At 39.7% G+C, this 18,083-nt stretch overlaps 1 protein-coding gene and 1 long non-coding RNA gene across 6 annotated transcripts in view; one reads left to right on the top strand and one right to left on the bottom strand.

The window, feature by feature from the left end:
* ADAT2 (adenosine deaminase tRNA specific 2) overlaps positions 1–18,083 on the bottom strand; it is a 112,134-nt gene that overhangs the window by 27,034 nt on the left and 67,017 nt on the right. For 2 of the 5 annotated variants that reach the window (XR_014248507.1, XR_014248508.1), the window contains one exon: positions 3,025–3,113. The exons of 1 other annotated variant lie outside the window; for it this stretch is intronic. The gene's annotated coding sequence lies outside the window, so the exon portion shown is untranslated. Of the gene's footprint in view, positions 1–3,024; positions 3,114–12,494; positions 13,262–18,083 lie in introns of all 5 variants that reach the window. 2 more of the 5 variants (XR_014248505.1, XR_014248506.1) reach the window with 2 other exon arrangements.
* Positions 1–18,083, top strand: part of LOC309634953 — a 738,917-nt gene that overhangs the window by 656,031 nt on the left and 64,803 nt on the right. The gene's annotated exons all lie outside the window — the stretch shown is intronic.

The raw sequence follows: 18,083 nt of genomic DNA, 5'->3' as shown, positions 1-18,083 counted from the left end.
AAAAGTGTGAAAATAGCAGTGTGAAATCTTAGAAAGGATGACAAAAGGAAGATCAGTTGGAGAAGGAACCATACAAATTAGTAATTAGGAAGTCATCATAAAGACGGACAAGATGATTTCAGAGGTGTGATGAAGGGAGAAGCTAGACTGAAGAGAGTTAAGAGGTAGATTTTTAAAAAATAAGTGTAACGGACTTCCCCGGTGGCGCAGTGGTTGAGAATCTGCCTGCCAATGCAGGGGACACGGGTTCAAGCCCCGGTCTGGGAAGATCCCACATGCCGCGGAGCAACTAGGCCCGTGAGCCACAACTACTGAGCCTGCGCGTCTGGAGCCTGTGCTCCGCAACGAGAGGCCGCGATAGTGAGGCCCATGCATCGCTATGAAGAGTGGCCCCCATTTGCCGCAACTAGAGAAAGCCCTCGCACAGAAACGAAGACCCAACACAGCCAAAAATAAAAATAAATTAATTAATTAATTTAAAAAAAATAAGTGTAACAACTATAGACATCTTTTAAAGATGAAGAGTTTAACAAAACAGAAACACAGGGTGATAAAGAAATTTTACGTGGCCATATGTAGAAGATGATTTTATTTAACCTGAATTTCCTTTTGAATGAAGTAAAGGTGAATCAAGGGAAAAGAGAGGCAAATGGCCATTCTGTACCCACAGGTCTACAGCTACGGCAAACTAGACCCCATGTTTACCCACAGGCACTGAACGCTGGGGCGATATTCAAAGAGCTCATTTTGGTCTCTAATTTCATTTTATACTTCTTCTCTCTAATCATATCTCCCTCTACATCACCAACTCCCACTCCCTCACTGGTCTCCCCCACATTCACATCCTGTCCTTCTCTCTCTCCTTGCCTCTCCTCTCCAGGGCTAGATATCGAGTTCACTCACTCACAGAGAACACTATTTTGTTTTTTTTAAATAAAAAAAATCTATTTCCCCAGGATAACAGTCAGAAAAAATTACAACAGTTGTAATCATAATTGGACTCTTAGTGTTAAAAGAAGAGAGGCTGACTTAGCCACCATAAGAAATTAGAAAACCCACCAGGACATGGGACTTTCAGAGTCAAAACCAGGGAAGTCCAGGAAAACTCGGACAAGTTGGTCACCCCCAATGGCAAGCTGTCACGATCTGAGGTCATGGGAGGAAGTTGTTACTCTCCATTTCTCTCTCATGGCGATTCTGCCTCTTCAGAAGAGTCTTCCCTATTCTCTTCTTGCTAGGAATAAACCAGTCTTCCATGACCCACATTCTAGGAGGAGCTAATCTGAATGACTTAGCTAATAACCTTTGCCCGACCCCTCTCCACCCACCACACATACACACACAGGGTTCCCAGCCAACCTAGGAGTGGGCTGACCTTGGGTCAGGTGACAACCCCATCCAATCTGCGAGCATCTCTTTATAAAGTTAGTTGGCTAATTTCCTGAGCCCTTAACTTTCTTTCATAAGACAATTTCAGAGCAAAATGGAGCTGGGTGTGGTAGGTACCACGTCATAGATATTGTTTGCTAACCTAAGACAGTGTATTAGTCTGCTAGGGCTGCCATAACCACCTTCTGGTTTTTTCCTGTGTGCTCACATTCCTGGTATTTCTCTCTCTTATACTAAGGACACCAGTCATATTGGATTAGGGTCACCCTTACAATCTCATTTACCTTTATTACCTCTTTTAAGGCCCTATGTCCAAATACAGTCACATTAGGGGATAGAGCTTCAAATTATGAATCTGAGGAGGACATAATTCAGTCCATAACAGTCAACATTAATCCCTGTTTGGGGGAAGAGCTGCTCCCTCACTCTCACCCTGTGGTCCTGGCAGGGTCTGTCTATCACCTGCCCTGGCCATAAGAGTGGGCATGTGACCAAGGCAGGGCCTATGATAGTACTCCATCGCTCTGACTCTAGTAATTAGTCCACAGATGAACAGCTAAGCCAAGTTCAGCCATTAGAGTTCCCCTCTCCAGGTTTTAACTTTTTAAAAACAGGATCTTCCCTTTTACTTTATACAACTGGAAGGATATGAATCTGGAACAGCCATATTTTTACCACGTTTTTACTACATGTTGAAAGCCAGTATGTCGGAGGAGAGAGTTAAACTGATGTAGAAAGGAAATAGAGAAAACAATGCGGGAAGGAGAGGGTACACGATGTTACCTAGCCCCTGATTCTAGACCTGTTGCTGCAGGAGCTAATCTGACTCCTGGTTTACACAGTGCTTCCTCTCTGAGAGCTACCCTGGGTCTTTCCAATAATTTCCCCTTTTTGGTTAGGCTAAGTTCAGGAGTGATTTCTCTGACTTAACTGAATATACATGAGGGCTAATGTGGTCCCCCAATTCCCACCAACCCCTGCAAGGTACACTCAGGTGGGAATAAATATAATAAACATGTAGGTCTGGGCAGCTAGGCATCCAAAACAAATACAGGTGGCTTCACTGTGGTCAGGAACTCCAGGCAAATGAGCACACAGTACCCAGCAACTGTTTTGGAGGAATGAAGGCAACACCCTCTGGAGGTCAAAGGTTCAGACGTTCAGGAAGATGAGAGAAGTCTGGGATACAGAAGTTTGAAAAGATACAGAAGTATACAAAGATACAGACAGACGTTTGGGAAGAATTGCGAACATGGAGAAAAAAAGACCAATATAGAGTTCTACTTGAATTAAGAAAATTAAAGTGAATTGCTTAAGAACAATTGAATGAATTGCCTTACCACATAAAATAAATCACTGGGGCTTTAGGAATTGCTTTGGGGAAATACAGATGGTCAAGATGATTCGATGTCACTGACTGTAATAACAAACTGTTTGGCAATGGTAATTGCCATCAAACATTAACATGTCACTTAAGTACTTTTGGACACCTATTAGGGACTCAGAGAGAAGAACACAAAAGAAACAGGAGGCTCTGACCTCAAATGTTGAAGTGTTATATAGAAGACAAGGCTTGACACGCCTGAAACACAAGAGTTTAAGAGAAAATAAAGGATAGAATATATGGTATTTTACCTCAAGATTTCAGTAACACAGAAGCAACTGAAGGCTTTTGCATCTCTACTTGTGACTTTAGAGGATTCCGTTTCCTAAATTGGACCAGCCTAGAAGGGAAAATATAAAACCCTGAGTATTACCAACACCACTTTTTTGCCCAGTGAAACTCAATACATCCAAACCAGAAACATAGAGAATAAAGTTAATTTAGCTCAATTGGTAAAAGCACTAGAGGGCTTTAAACATCATCTGTAACCCCCAAGGCACTCTAACATGAAGTTGAATACAAAGAGAATGTCCCAGAATGTTGAATTACCTTTTACCCACACAGTGTGGACTTGAGATCACGTGGATAAAAATGACAGCAAATAGAACGGGAGAATAAAATATTAAAATATTACAATTTTGTGCTTTATTAAAAAATGTTAGAAGAGAGATGTTTGCTTTAAATTTCATAAATAGTACTTCCTTAAGCTTTTAATTGTTCATATAATACTTAGAATCTAAAGCTGAAAATAAAATTAGGATAACATAAATAATTCGTTAACAAAGTAAACACAACCACAATTGAATGTCTGAATGAACAAAGGTTACATTAAATGATTCCAGGGGCTATTTTTATTATTCACATGTTTTTAGAGAAGGAGGAAACTGTTTAATCATGCAATTGCTCAGATTTTCCTGCAATGCAAATTTCAATTCTCTGCATCTTTATACAATTGCAATTTTTTTAAAGATAGAGCTTTATCAGAAAAAAAAAAAAAAAAAAGCAGTCCTAATACAATCCAGAAATATTTTCCAGGTCAAAGCTTACTTTCACATACATGGAGTGAAAAAATTTAACTTAATTGAAATGCATCAAAGCATGCTCATTATTTTATACACCCATGCACATTTTGGATGTTTCATATTACTTTTCCTGGGCATCCAGGTGGGTTCTAAGGAAAACTCTACTGGATTACATTCCATCTACACAGCTAAAAGAAGGAGAATTGCATTCTCCTAACTTGGTGGTGGTTTTTTACTCAAATTTGAGATTAAAGAGGTTTAAGTTCTTGCAATCACAGCTCTTTAGACCACATCAATGAGTCTTCACGGACTTACCTTCACTAGAAATTGTACAACTGAAGAGATGAGAGAACAATGATATCCTCTTTAATTAGAGCTTTTGTGGATCCATTCTGTGGATATTATAGACATCCTTCAACTTGATTCTGACACATTTAAGGCAACTGAGGAAACAAAGGTGAACGGATCCCCTAACAACTTTAGCTATGCCTCTCATTAATTACTATTTTCAAGGGGCCATAGAACTTCCTGTGGTTAATGGTTGACACCATCTGGTGGCCTGCAGGACAAGTGGCAAACATAGACTATTAGGGCTCAAGGAGTCTTGAGAGGCCACTTACATCCATCTCTCTGCCTTTAGGCAGAAGTGGGGAAATATGAGATGCTATCAAATTTTTCAAGACTTTCAAGAAAGTAGATTCTAAGACATAAAAACAGTAACTCCAAAAAAACTTCAGTGTCTAGCAACCCGCATCATCAACTCTCATTGTCATTGTCAAGATATTTTAAATCTATCAAATTTTTCAAGACTTTCAAGAAAGTAGATTCTAAGACATAAAAACAGTAACTCCAAAAAAACTTCAGTGTCTAGCAACCCGCATCATCAACTCTCATTGTCATTGTCAAGATATTTTAAAGCTGTGAGCCTGGAAAATAGATGCATGACACAACAACTAATCTCTGGATGCCAACACACTTGCCAATTGTGTGACTCCCCAGAAAATACACACAACTCACATCTGCACTGTAAAAAAAGAAGTGCTCAAAGCCCTCATCATTTCTAAAGGGGTTCTAAGCCAGAATGACTTCCAGTCTCTTGAGAATAAAATATTGATTTCAGGAGAGTGAAACCACCTGTCCCATTTCTATTTACCAGGACTAGTCAAGATTTGAGATTTTCAAATTTTATTGTTCTCTTTGTTTCTTCTCTTTGAAATTTGTTTTTACATTGGAAACATCAATGTGAACATGTGCTTTAAGGACTTGAAAAGAAACACACCCTTTAAATGCTAAGTGTGTCTATAATTACCTAGCACCTGCTCAAATAAAGGCAAGAATTGCTCCAAACAAAGAGTGTTGCTTATTTTTGTTGATCATAGGATCCTGGAGAAGAAGGTGGGATTTTGGAGAGGAGAGGAAATAAAACCCTGAGAGTATGACAAAGAGAAACTAGGTTAAACTATGGTAGTTGCAAATCAAAACTATCACAAGCCAATGACTGTATTCTTTGTTTTTCTTTGATCACATCAAATCTCAATTCATAACACAAATTATATCACGCTGTGGAGTTCGTTGCTCTATCAATCCCAGTTCATACCTGAGAGCCCTGGGTGACCTCATGTTCTTAACCAGATGTGCCTTGAAGAATAAATTGAGGAAACAGAACGTAAGATGGTTACAGACCTACAAGTCAGGATATAAAAAGATCTGTGGCTATTCCAAAGCAGATGTTTACAGTGAAAAAAAGCTGCCCAAGAATTTCCATGGAAAGAATAGCAGAAAGAAAAGAAGTAGAAGGAGAAAGTGGAAACATTATAAGAAGACATAAAAAGAAGAATGGAAATAAAAGCAAAGGGAGAAGATGGCAGCATCAACTTGTGTGCGGTGAGATAGAAATGTGACTTCCAGGGAAGACGAATGCACGTGTGTCTATATGTAGGTGCGTGTGTGTGCACGCATGTGCAGAGTATGAGGAAAAGAGCTTGGGGTCTGAAATCTGGATTCAAAACACCTGTATTTTGAACCCAGATTTAGCCTTCTCTGGTGACATGACCATAGGTACATGTGTTAGTTTGCTAGGGCTACCAAAATAAAGCACCACAGACTGGGTAGCTAAACCAACAGAAATTTATTTTCTCACACCTCTGGAGGCTAGAAGTCCACGATCAAAGCGTTATCAGAGTTGGTTTCTTTCGAGGCCTTGTAGATGACCATTATTCTTCTCCCTGTGTCTTCACATGGTTTTCCCTCTGCACCTGTTTGTGTCCTAATTTCCTTTTATAAGGACACCAGTCATATTGGACTAGAACCTACCCTAATGACTTCATCTTCATTTAATTACCTCATTAAAGGCCTGATCTCCAAGTACAGTCACATTGTGAGGTACTGAGTGTTAGGACTTCAACATAACGTTATGTAACCTTTCCAAGGTCTTTTTTTAAAAAAAAAAAAAGGATTATAATAAGAAGTAACTCAAAATGCTATTGTAATGACTAAATGAAGTAATACATTTTAAAAGTTAAATGTTCAACAGCAGTAAAATGGCTAATTACATAATGTTCAAACAACTGAGTATTATGCAAAAAAATTAGGAAAAAAATTTTAATCACGTAAGAGAATACCTCTTATATTAAGTACTTAAAACGCACAATTCTTCTTAATATATGTGTGAACATATTTAAATATATTTAGTTTGTAACAAAAAATATTTATTGAAGGACAACACAATAAGACGTTAATGGCTAAGTGTGGGTGGAGAAATTATTCAGAGATGATCTTTGTTCTTTCTGTATTAATCTATATTTTCTAAGTCATCTACAATGTGCATGCATTTGTTTTATTTCATTTTGCATCAGGATAATACTCATCTTTAATTTTAAAAGTCAAGTATACTATCAGACTCCAGTCCTCCTCAGTCTCAACTCCTGCTACATGAGTGAATGCTTTCGACTCTTTTGCCTGTGTCTTCTGATATTTATCTCCATGTTTCTAACACAGGTTTAAACTTTTTTTCTTGATATTACATTTTTTTTCTATTGACTGTCTACTCTGGGCAATGAGGAATTAGGCCTCTTACACTTACAAGCTCTCATCCTCCAGACATTGTCTATCTCCTAGCATCCTAATCTAGTTTTATTACATTGTTATTAATTAAATAGATATTCAGTGTTCACATTTTATGACAAATAAAACCTCCTTTCTCAGTTCTAAAAATTTGTTGACATCTGTTAGCAATTGTCTTCTCCTCTCCCCAAAACCAGTTTTTTAAATGGAAAAGGAAAAAATTGTATTTTAATTACAACCAGTCTTGAAAAAATAAACATGAGGATGATTTATCATATAATTTACTGACATACATAAATATATACATATGATAGTGTTAATATACACATCTATGCTTAAATCTTGGCTTTGCCACTTACTAGCTGTATGGCTTTGGAAAAGATACTTAACTTTTCTGATGCTCAGTTTTTCTCATTTGATAAATAATAATAATACTGCCTGTCTTGCATGGTTGTAGTTTGAAATGAAAATGATGTGTATAAAATGACAATAATGTATTTAGAATGTACTAATGGCTCAAACCAGGAAATCAGTATATATCAATAGTTGATTTTATTAACATAATTATCAGTTATAATTTTAAGTTACTTTGTATAAATATATGATATAAAAATCTGAGACTACCATGTTTCAAGTCAAACAGTGCAAAAGGAGATCAGGAGACTACTAAGAAATTTTTTTGCCTATTTCCTGGTGGAGATATGACTTAATTAGAGTGAAACCGGCCATTTTATTTCAAAGTGTAGGTAATTTGGAGGTATAAATAGCTAGCACTGCCCTTAGTATAGTCCAGATGGTCTTATCAGATCTTATCAAGTTTCTTGTACATTAAGAAACTGAGTTTAATGAGCCAACAACACCCTAAAGCAGGCTTGCAATAAACTCAACAAACGTACTGGCAGCCCTCCAAGTGTGTGAAAAACAATCTCCTCCCCTCCTGTGACAAAGAAGGGGATCTTGACTCCAGAGCACTACTTACCTTCGGCAGACAGGTGAGTGGTCCTTGGAAGGACTGCTGCAAAAATGTTTTTGAAACCAAATACCTTAAAGCAGCTGAGAGACTTGGGCATTATTTTTTTCATTTGGGGACAAAAGATCCAAAGAAGAGTCTTCCCTCTCTTAAACCACTGTCTTGAGAAAGGAAATGAAGAATAGACATTGGTGGGGAGATGGGAAGAAAGAGTTGGCAGAGGGCAGAGGAGGGCTTTTGTGAGGAAGGAAGGAAAGAGGAAGGAAGGAAAGAAGGAAGGGAGGGAGGAAGGGAGGAAGCGTGGGTAGGGAAATGTCCTCTCTTGATTCTCAGTGTCTGATCCATGTCCCTCAAGGATGTCTCATTCCTCCCACAGACCAGAGCAAGCAAGGAGGCCCTTCCATCCTCCCAGTTCCATTAGAGGTCCAAAATAAATCGATTATATTCAATAGGAAATTATTCCTTTAACCCTAACATAACTAATCCTGTCTATTCTACTAGACTCTGCACTCCTTAAGGGCATAGAACATAGCTAATTGTCTTCAAATCAACAATACTTACACTCTCTGGCACATAGTAGGTACTAAATAAACAAACATTTTCCTATTAAAACATTTTAGGGCCCATATGCTCTATTTTTTCCCATGAAGTCCATTGTTTATCCTGGGCTGGAAAAAAATTTAGCTTATATGTTAATAATAAAATTTTCTATTTGGTCCTACATAATAAAAAGATGAGTTAAAAGCCCATTTTCTATAAAAAAAACTTGGGTCTTCCGCTGATGAATGGGTGTCTGCTGGTGGATAGAGAGATGTCCTTAGCTGAGACTGACTTTTTGAAGCGGTGATGGCAATTCCTACCCTCAGAGAGGCAGGTGAGTTTAGGAACATGATTACTGTGGAATATCATTCAGGAAGTCATTGAACTCTTATTCTAAATAGTGAAAACATTAAATAAAGGAAAGATCAAGGTACCTCACTGAATTTCAGAGTTTTGATGATATATGAAACAAATAACTATAAAGCTAAATTTACTTTGGCTTGTTACTCCTTTAAGGAGAGGAGAACTTGAAAGTATTTTTAAATAAGTAAATATTGAGTTAGAAAGGTTTGGAAAAGAATTATTAGAATTGTAATAAAGTTCCCCACTTTTGACTTTTTCCTATTTGGATACTGGTCAACGAAGTAGAGTTCATAACAAAAATCTAAGTAGGGATTAATCTGCACCTGCCTCTAACTCCAGAACTATAGTGGTTTTATTTGCATGACTGCCTCTAGGGAATTAAGAATAGATGTTAAAGAGAACTTTTAAGACCAGGATGGGAGAATAAGTTTGCCCAACACCTGTGGGTAGGATAAGGATGTCCCAGGTGGGGGAATAGTGATATCATCCTAAGGTAGGAGAGAATCAAATGACGTGAGTTTTGGGGGATACTCAGTGAGGTCAGGATGAGTCATGTGGTGCCTACATTCATCTTCTGGTATAGTCTTAGGTAAGTTACTCTGAGTCCTCAAAGGAGTGCTGTCACATTGAAGGTTCAGACTACATATAAGATCTCAGGTTACTGAGAAGCAGTGTCATCCAAGGTTGGGCTGAGAAAGCTTAGTCCATGAGTTGAGACATAACCATCCTCCATCTTCAGAGGTCCTTGTGGAGATTAGAGTCAAACATCAAACACGAAGTAGCAGCAGATGGGGACAAAGACACAAACAGAGGTAGTTGTAGAAGCAACATCCACTGAATGAAGCCACCAAGCACCAAGACTGCAGGAAAAATTTAATGACTACCAGGGAGAGTGAGAATCCATCCCATCGGGGGAAGGAGAGAAGATAATGAGGAATCAATGCCTTAATAACTTTACTAGGTGGGTACTTAGATGCAAAGGTTAAGGAAACAATAGTCTCATTAGCTGTCTACAATGCTAAAGTAACCAAGAAAAACAAGAGTTATGTCTATTTACTTAATCACATATGTTAAGTTTCTCAGCAAATTATGTGCCAAGCACTGTGCTATGTGCTGTGTATAAAACACTTAGAGAAACAGACAAGGTTCCTGCCCTCCTTGAGCTTACAGTCTTGGGTTTAAATATCCCTTATTAACAGTGCTGCCGGTTTTATTGCGGTAGACAACCCAAGTTCTTCTGCAGTTTTAAGATTCACCCGTTATGAAAAAGGTAAAGAGAAGTTAACGTAATGGCCACAAAGAGACTTATATGGTGATTTTACCACCAACCTGAAGATACACTTGCTTTAAAACTAGAGTAACTTGAATTAGAAGAAAACATACTACTACTAAATGTAATACTATATCGCTTCTAAAAAGGAACCGGTTTAAGTAGTAATGTCCTTGTGTAGACTGAAAATGGAAATTCACTAAAACTCCAATCCTAATTGCACTTGGAAAATATCTGCAGCCTCCTAGAGTTGGAAAGTCATGACCTAGTATGAGGGAAAGTCCAGTCTCTTGCTTCTCTTGCTCCTCTGTTTATTTATTCACTCATGTAGCAAATATTGACTGAGTACCTGCTACATGCCAGGCACAGTTGTAAGCACTTGAGATGCAGTGATGAACAAGACACACAAATCCCTCACTCTCATGACATTTAAATTCTAGTGGGTAGGAAAGACAAGAGAAAATAAGAAAAAGTAAATAAATAAATTTCCAGTAGTGGTAAGTGCAAAGAAGCAGCAGCAGCAGAATACGAGGTAGCAACGGGGGGAATAGAAAGAAGTTAGAGACAGAGAAGGAGGAAGGGGGTGGGAGGATGGGGACTCTATTACCCAGAGCTGCCCAGGAAGGCCTCCTTGAACAGATGCCTGAAGGTAGCGAGGGAGTGAGCCATGCAAAGATCCAGAATTACGGGCGTGTGAAGCCTGAAGCAGAACCAGTGTAGCCAAAGCAGAGTGAGGAGAGAACGGTAGGAAATATCGTGGCAGGGGCTAGATCCTGTTGGACTGCGTAGATTTTACTGAGGCATTTTCACTTCTCCCCCTGTATGTTGCTTCTGCTGTGTTGTGCTGTATTTTCTCAAGGACGCGAAGCTGTTGGAGTGTCTCTGAGCTGGGGAGTGAGGGCTCCTCTTTTTAGCTGCCAGGGCTTTTTCAATGGCACATTTTATTAGCACTTATTCCAGACTGGGCTCTCTGTAAATTTTGTATGTTGCTTGAGGCGATCCTGGACACCCACAGCCCAGCTTCCCGTCTCATGCAGGTAAGAAATTCCCTCAAAAGGGGCCATTCATTAGACTTTCCAATGAGGGTTCAAAAAGTTATGGGGGAGGGAGGCATTTACAATGATGGTGTGGCTAGAAGAGGAGTGAGGGAGCCCATGTATCCCTGTCGCCATGACAATGGGAAATCAGGGTGTGACTGCCGGAGAGTAGTTTTCACATATGTTTGTATTAACAGGGCTTCCTCCAGGACCCTTTACCTCAGTGAGTAGCAAGCCTGCTCTCCTGTCCACATCCAGGATATATTGGTGCTTTCTCATCCTGCATGCACACTGTAGCTGGGAGTGGTGTAACAGGCCAGGTCCATTAAATGGAATAACAATAGCTACTGTTACTGAACTCCTATCAAACGCTAGTCACTGTGTACTTAAATATATTATCTCTAATTTTCACAACCATTCCCTAAGATACTATCTCTATTTGATAGATGAGAAACCTGAAGTAGAGACAGATGGCAGAACTCACCCAAGTTCACACAGAAGTGGCAATGCCAGGGTTTGAGGCCAGAATTGCCTGACTCTGAAACTTGAACTCTTTGCCTTCTATCATGCTGCCTCCAAATAGGTCAAATGACTAGAAAAAGAAGATTTAAGTTCAGAATTGTCATTGTAGATTGTTTCCACCAGTTTATTTTATGTAAAACCCCAAATGGGTCAAATCTCATAATAATGAAATTCAAGAGAACTTCTGTGCCATTTTGTTGTAGGGCAGCTGCCTTAGAATTTGTGTCATAACTTATTATGTTGGCTATTTTTGAAATAAGTAGACCTCAATTGAAAATGGGAAGATTTAGCATATATAATTTTTAAATAAATAAATAATTTCATTTAATGAATTTCTTAGGGCCTGAAATTGCTTTACTCCATATAAATTTCATTAAAACACAGACCTATAGCTAAAGCAGGGAATAGAGTATAATTTGAGTGTTATTTACAATTAAGGATACTATTTTTCTGCTAACAGACTCTGGCTCAGGACTGCCTCACTTCTCCACCCACGGTTTTGTCAATTCCATGAAATTTTTCCACTCTTTTTTTAAAATTTTATTTTATATTGGAGTATAGTTGATTAATGTTGTTGTGTTAGTTTCAGGTGTACAACAAAGTGATTCAGTTATACATATATTTGTATATGTATATGTATTCTTTTTCAAATTCTTTTCCCATTTAGGTTATTACAGAATATTGAGCAGAGTTCCCTGTGCTATACAGTAGGTCCTTGTTGGTTATCCATTTTAAATGGATACAAGTCAATCCTAAACTCCCAAGCTATCCCTCCCCCTCCAACCTTCCCACTGGTAACCATAAATTCGTTCTCTAAGTCTGTGAGTCTGTTTCTGTTTTGTAAATAAGTTCATTTGTATCATTTTTTTTAGATTTCACATATAAGTGATATCATATGATATTTGTCTTTCTTTATCTGACTTAGTTCACTTACTATGATAATCTCCAGGCCCATCCATGTTGCTGCAAACGGCATTATTTCATTCTTTTCAATGGCTGAGTACTATTCCACTGTGTATACACCACATCTCTTTATCTGTTCCTCTGTTGATGGACATTTAGGTTGTCTCCATGCCTTGGCTATTGTAAAGAGCGCTGCAGTGAACATTGGGGTGTGTGTATCCTTTTAACATTGTGCTTCTCAGAGCATAACTCTCTCTCTATCTCTCCCTTCTCTGTCTCTCTCTCTCTCTCTCTCTCACACACACACACACACACGTCTTCTACAGAGAAATTAACTCTCCATGGAAGATTTTTGGGGCAGAATAGGATGCATTTTTCTCAGACCAACAAAACAGACAGGGGCCAATTACCAGGTTCTAGATCCGGTGTCTCACTAAGTTCTTCATGTAGATAAATGCTGGGAAAATATTCTCCAGGTAAAGATTTTGCCTCAGTGGCTATAGACTTTGACCCTCACTAAACTAGTCCTCACACACCAGAGAGCACTGGGTGACAGAACTAGAATATTCAACTAGAAGAACTAAAATATTACAGTAGAAGGAACCTTGAAAATAACCTCATTCAACCTCCATGACAAATAGAAGAAGAAACTAAGGTCTTGTATAAAGGGTTAGAAGGTGAAATGAGACTGGAACTCAGGTCTTCTTACCTTGAGGAAACTTCCTCAACACACCATATTTTCTTTCTCCATGTTTTCTTTTTGTTGAATTCTCCTGAAACTACTTATTCTTGTAAAACCTGAATTAGGAAGAACACATCTATATGAAAATCATTGTCCTCTGATACCAATACGGATGGAGCTCATTTCTCTTTTCCCATCTTCCCAACTCAGTGATTGTAACTTTTTTCCTCTGAAATGCTGCAGTCCCTGTGAACACTCACCTGTAGGGATTTCAGAATTCAGAACAAATCCTTGTTGAACAGGAAAGGAGATCAAGGGAACATTGCCTCTTCATGTGTAGAAATTTTATGGCATTTCTCCCAAGTGTGTAATATGTGTGTGGTTGTATTTTGTGAAACTTTTATGAGAGCACTTCATTTCAGCTCTCCTGTTCCTTTTATGGTGGGCCTGATCCTATTATTTTTCTGTAACTGAAATTTTATTTTTAAATATTAAATTGTGATTATGAGAAAAGGTTCTTTATTCCCATGCACTCATGTACATGTAACTTCTTCTGACTTGTGGGGAAGCAAGTCCCAGATCAGAGCTTCAGCCCTGGGCCCATAATTGGCAAGCATCAAATGGAGCCTCGTATTGCAATTCAAATTATAGTACCCAGGGATCTGCTGTATAATCACCCAGTTACAAGGAAGGTAAAGACGAGAGCAAATTACCATAATGGGCCACAGAATATACACAAGAGAATGCTCAGAGGCCTATATGGCAGATTTCACCACCATTCGACAGATGTGCTTGCTTTCCTCTGAAAATGTGCTCTCCTTGGTAGAGAAAGATGTTGTTGGCTCCGTCTTGGAGAAACTTGATCTTCAGCTTTTTTGGTAGCGATGGATTGGACTGAATTACTTATATTCTCTCATCTGAACTGTGAAATGGCCAACTAGGAGTTGGGATCGTTTCAGAAGCTGAACTTCAATGAATGAGTAGGTTGAAATATGGAAACATGGAAAGTGAGAGAGAAGAGCATTCCAGGAGGAGGAAAAAGAGTGAGCAAAGGTGTAGAGACAGAAAGACCTGTTTAAAGAGAAGCACAGTCCCCTTGGGCTAAAGTGTGGGAGGACACATTTCTGGCACACAGCCATTTGAACTGAGGCCCCCATTACCCAGTGGAGCTTAGAGCCTGGGCCTCTGGGACCCTGATGAACAAGTTCATCTGAGCGGAAAGCTTTCTCTGATCCACTAAACATCTGTCCCTGGGGCAAGATTCCAGAAAGCCCTCTCTGTGAGGGATGAAAGAGACCTGGAACTCTTCCATTTTGATTCCTAGAATTTCTCCAATTGGCAGCAATCACAATTTCTTCTAGGATGATACCTAATAGAATACTGAACATAGGTGGCTCTTCCTAAAATCACTTGGAAATGGGCAAAGGATAACCCAATATTTCTTATAAGAAATATTTGTTAATTAAGTTCTTTAAATTCTTTTTTTTAAATTATTCAACAAACAATTATTGAGCACCTACTGAATATGGAGATAGAAAAATAAATGACACACTCCCTGCACACAGCCCCTTCTTGGAAGTGTTGGAGATGACAATCAGATATACAATTTTAGGGAACTATGGAAAAATAAATGCTAGAGGAATGTGAATGAATCATGGGAGCCAGAGGAAGAGTGCTCACCCCACCTAGGTGGCTGTAGGTGTGGAGGTCAGTGATGGGAATACCCACACTGAGTCATATGAGTAAACAGGATTTGACCAAGCAAATGGGGGCTGGAGCGAGAAAGAAACATGGGTGGGAGGGAGAGGGTATTCCAGGCAGGAGGGATGGCAGCAAACTAGCAGAGGCAGGAAAGAGCGTGGTGTGGGTGGTGAGCATCAGACAGACTAAAGTTGCTGGAACGTAAAGCACTAAGTAGGATATAGTGTTTCCTATGGCTGCTGTGACCCACTGCCACAAACACAGTGGCTTAAAACAACATAAATTTGCTCTCTTTACAGCTTTGGAGGTCGGAAATCCAAATTCAGTTTCACAGGGCTAATGTCTAGGTGTCGGCAGGGCTGATCCCTTCTGGAAGCTCTAGGAGAGAACCTGCTTCCTTGTCCTTTCCATCGTCTGCTGTTGGTCTGCATTCCTTGGCTTTTGGCTCCTTCTTTGTCCATCTTCAAAGTGAATGACTCCAATCTCTGCTTCTGTCATCATATCGCCTTCTCCTGTGATTCTGCCTGTCCTCCCTTTCCCTTACTTCCTCGTTGACCTTCTTGCCGCCCTTTCATAAGGACCACTGTAAGTAGATCAGATCCACCCAGGTAATTTTAGGATAATCTCCCCATCTCAAGATTTAATTTAATCACAGCTGCAAAGTCCCTTTTTATAAGATAATATTGACAGGTTCCAGGGATTAGGATGTGAACATATTTGGGAGGCTATGATTCAGTCTGTCACATAGGGAAAAGCAGGAAATGAGTTTTAGGAAGCAAAAGGGAATCCAGAAAAAGAGGGTGTTGTAAGCCACGGTAGGAGCTTGACTATAATCCTGTAGTCAGTGGGGAGCCATTGAAGGGTCATAAGCAGGGGAGAGATAGCACAGTAGAAGCTGGACTGAGAGTGAACTCGCTGGAAGCAGAGAAACCACCTGGGAAGCTCCTGTGAGAGTTGATAAGAAACACCGCTTATGCCTAAATATTAGACAAAGTGCTTCCCCATCCCCACATAATCCTATGGAGAAGATAAACAAACCTTATATGTGAATTTTTATAAATCCTTATTAGGGAGTTCTTTCAATTACCTTAGTTGGAACAACAAACCGGTACTTGATGATATGATTAATGATCAAACTGGGACACTTTTGAGATGGTCCTATTGATAACTACACAGGGACAACATGCTAAACCAGCACTGCCCCCGGCCAACTGGGCATATGGTCGCCCTATGTTTGGAGAAGGCACACTGGCCTGAAATGGCTTGAATCAGTGCTGGTTTGGGGTGTTAGAGAGGCCTCCTGACTGATTCAATCAAAAAAAAGGCAAAGGCAATTAATCGAACTGCAGTAATTTTTCCTGGGATTATGACCTCACAATACAAGTGTTGCATGGTGTTATAAACAAGCGTTTGAAAGATTACTTTTAAATGAATATATTAAGTGATTACATAGTGAGGACTACAATACACAGTTGAAAAAAATCCAGCTGTTTGATGGGTTCTTGTGACTTTAGGAACTGCTTCCAGAGACAGAATCACATTTGGATTCTAAAAATGCTGTGTCTCAAACAACACAGAAGTGACCATGATTTGCTCTAGAAAACCATCTTAATTCTACACTCCAGTGAGGAAAGAAATCCTGGTGTCAAAATTGCATGTGAGGAATTTGAATAAAACTCTTTCAGAAACATGAGTGAGGATGTTGATTCCTAAATTAATATCTTTATAGCTTAAGTGCTATTTTTAAATATACACGTGTAGCTAAATTAATAATTTAAATATAGACATTTGACTGTCAATTAAATTTGCCCCCCTCAAAAATAGTTGAGTCTGAGAGAAGATTATCTCCCAGTTGAAAATCCAGGGGGCTCTATTTTATATGCTCATGCCTTCTAGTTTGACATATGCAGTATTTTGAGAGTAAACACTGTAAGATTTGATAGGTAAGATGTAGGGTGAGGGAGAAGGATAGTCAGCTGGATGGGTGGTGGTATCACCAACTGAACTAGTCAATGGCAGAGACATTTGTTTACAGGGATAGGGTGGGCAAAAGGATACAAGAAGTTCATCGTTGGCAGTGCTGAGTTTGAGATGCCTGTTAGGGCATGCAGAAGATTCTTGGATATGGAATTGGTTAAGGATACAGGAAAGTTTATTTGCATTGGAACCACAGAGGCAAGACAGCCACAGAAAACTACAATAAAAAAGAAGAAGCATAGAGATCAAGCATGATGATACCAGAGAGGCTAGATGACCATAGGGTTTTATGTTTGGGGAAGTTAATAAAATAGACCCAGAATGTGTGGCACAGTACAGTCAAGTGGCCTTGGGGTTTCTAATAGCACCGGTCTAAAGGGACTCCTATAGACATGAGCTAATACTCCACTGTAGTCAAACCTGGTACAGCCAGCATGAGGCATCTGGTAGCCTGGGGCAGGGTGAGACCAAAAGGGGTCAGGGTGAGACCAAAAGCGGTCAGGGGCCTTATCTGTAAGGTTGAGGCCAGATCAGGGACATATGACTTTTGGTTTCTTGGCTCTCAAAATTGAGGTGTGAAGGAAGGAATGGGGGCCACACACACACACACACACACACACACACACAAACAAGAGAGAGAGAGAAAGGGAGAAGAGAGAGCAAGTGTAATTATTGTCACAGACAGAACATTTCTGTCTTCCCCAAAATTCATATGTTGAAGCCCTAACCCCTAATGTGATGGCATTAGGAGATTAGGAGGTGGGGCATTTGGAAGGTAATGAGGTTTAGATGAAGTCATGAGGGTGGAGCCCCAATGATGGGATTAGTGCCCTTATAAGAAGACTCACCAGAGCCTCCTCTCTCCTCCATGTGATGATATAGTGAGAAGGCAAAGGTGGCCATTTGCAAGCCAGGAAGAGAGCACTTATCAAGAAATGAATCTGCCAGCACCTGGATCTCGGACTTCCCAACCTCCAGAACCCTGAGAAATAAGTGCTGTTGTTGTTTTTTTATGGCAGCCAGGGCAGACTAAGACAATTATACCTCAGGAATTGTTTGACTAGAGGGATTGTCATTCTGTCTTTTCAGTGTGTTGGGGCATCCCTGTTGCTAAAGAATGGGGACAGGAGCTTGGGGTTACCAGGAGCAACTATGGGTCTACATCCCATACTCACACTTCGCCATCTGTGAGACTCACTGTGATCAGAGGTGAGCATCACGATCCCCCCCAACCCCTTCTTGCTACCCAGAGTTAGGGAA

This window comes from Balaenoptera borealis, assembly GCF_965194805.1.
Source record: "Balaenoptera borealis genome assembly, chromosome: 9".
Lineage (NCBI taxonomy): Eukaryota > Metazoa > Chordata > Mammalia > Artiodactyla > Balaenopteridae > Balaenoptera > Balaenoptera borealis.
This window is presented reverse-complemented; position numbering and strand designations above follow the sequence as displayed.